A 2,002-nucleotide genomic window follows, 5' to 3' on the forward strand; every position below is an offset into this window, starting at 1 on the left:
ATCCAGTTCCTCGAGTCCGATCGTTGTCACCGTGGAGCTACCGAAGTTCGTTATTTTTCGCGCGCCGAATCTGTTGGTGAGTCTGTGTTATACATACTAGCACTTTGGTGTTTTGTGTGCGCTGTTTCTTAAGCTTGCACCTTTTCTCTAGAATCACGAGTGCTTATGTATCGCAGTCCGTATGTTTCTTTTCTTGTTTGCACCTAACCTAGAAGCTTGAGCTCACGTTTCTCGCGCTCGTGCGCTGTAAATACTTCTCTATGCTATGTTTTCTCATGATTTGTGTCTTTTTAATGTACGAATTGTGTATGAGCGAGTGTGCTTTTCTTGTGGTGCGTGTGCCTTAACCTCTCTTGAGCGGCGCTTCGCGCCAAAACTGTTGCCTGTGCTCTTGTGTGTGATTGCGTCATAGCTCGGTGAATGCTCAAATCATAAAATTTCGTCCATTTATTTGCTGATTTCACTTCGCGTCGCGGTGGGCGTCCGTTTTCGGCCCCCGCCAGAACGGCTCGCCACGGGCCTTTGTTCTTTCCCGCTCTCGTCCCTCGAGCGTTCGCAGAGGGCTGAGAGAAAGGAGGTGATGCAATCGGCAAATGAATGGTTGAATTTTGACTTAAAATAGTGATCGAAACGATTTTGTGTCATTCCCTGCGACGCAACACGTCTGTTCCTGTCGGTGTTGGTCGGGGAGGGGAGGGGGAGGAGGGACGCGCGCGTCTTCTCGGAACTTGCCGGCGCGAGCGTGGGAAGGGAGCAGCGCTGAGCGCTCGCCTGGGCGAGGCCCTGATTCGTCTCGAAGGACATCGGTGTCCTGGTGGGTAGTGCGCCCACCCTCTCGTCGTGATCCTGGAGCAGCTTGCGCCCGACGTCGGGGAGGGCAGGGGTGAGGCCGCGGGAAAGGGGGGAGCGCGGCCGGGGCTCGGAGCTGGTGCGCCTGATGGTGCTCCTCGGGGAGTCGTTCGTCACGTCGTCTCGTCCTGGTGCAGGTCGTGCCCGTGCAGAGGGCCGCGTGCTCGCCCGGGCTGAGCACCGCGTCGACGCCCTGGACAACACGAACGCTCGTCCGGGGCTCGGAGTTGCTGCGCCTGGCGCCGTGCCTGACGTCCGCGGTGTGTGCGTGTGTGAGTGCATGGGCATGTACGCGTCGCGCGCCCTACCGTTTTGGGCGTGCACACGTGTTGAACAGAAACTAATATCCGTTTGTGACCGTCTTTTTCAGGAGTATGACTTGCTGGTCGTTGGACCCGATGCGTCCTCGACTCCCATTGTTTTTCCCCCCACGCCGCCGCCCACCCCACCACCTCCACCGAGCCCTGAGCTTGTACTTCAACAAGAAGTTGCCAGCCCACCGCCTCCACCGCCACCGAGCCCGGAGCTTGTACTTCAAGAAGATGCCCCTGCGGTCGACCCGGCTCCTGTGCACCACGAACTTCCCCCTGCGGCCGAGCCGGCCGTTGAGGTGTGTGTGTGTGTGTGTGTGTGTGTGTGTGTGTGTGTGCGCGCGCGCGTTCGGCTCCTAACTCAAGTTGTTTGTGTTCCAGGCGTGTGTGAGGGTGCGAACAGCACCCGTGCCACCCCCCACCCCCGCGGCCCGGCCGGCCGCAGCAAGTGCAGCGCCGGTGCCGGTACCGGCCATGTACGCCTTCCTACCAGCCCCAGGCCAGCTGGAGGAGGTCGTGGCGGCCGTCGCCCCTCCACAGGCGCCTGCCCAGGCCCAGTTGGTGAGTTTCAATGGTGTTGTAGGGAGTTGTAACCTAAATGTAGGTGAAAGACTAATGTTGTATGTTCCTGATCACAGATTGATGCACTGCCGATGCGCGGGCGAGGCGGCCGAGGTGGGCGAGGACGCGGAGCCCGGGGCCGTGGCCAGCCACATCCTGGCGGACCTCAAGGCCACCATGGCGGACCCCGGGGCGGACCCCGAGGCGGACCACGAGGTGGAGGACACCCTGGCGGAGCCCGTGGAGGACCCCGTGGCCGAGGGCAGCTCCACCATGGCGGA

At 60.5% G+C, this 2,002-nt stretch overlaps 1 long non-coding RNA gene across 1 annotated transcript; it reads left to right on the forward strand.

Moving 5' to 3' along the window:
- The first annotated feature begins 822 nt into the window (after positions 1–822).
- Positions 823–1,996, forward strand: LOC127749013 (uncharacterized). Its single transcript, XR_008010912.1, has 3 exons — positions 823–1,459; positions 1,542–1,721; positions 1,799–1,996. It is a non-coding gene; the product is annotated as an uncharacterized LOC127749013 (long non-coding RNA).
- The last annotated feature ends 6 nt before the right edge of the window (positions 1,997–2,002 follow it).

Source organism: Frankliniella occidentalis, unplaced genomic scaffold (assembly GCF_000697945.3).
Source record: "Frankliniella occidentalis isolate FOCC.00 unplaced genomic scaffold, Focc_3.1 Scaffold26, whole genome shotgun sequence".
In the NCBI taxonomy this organism is placed as follows: Eukaryota; Metazoa; Arthropoda; class Insecta; order Thysanoptera; family Thripidae; genus Frankliniella; species Frankliniella occidentalis.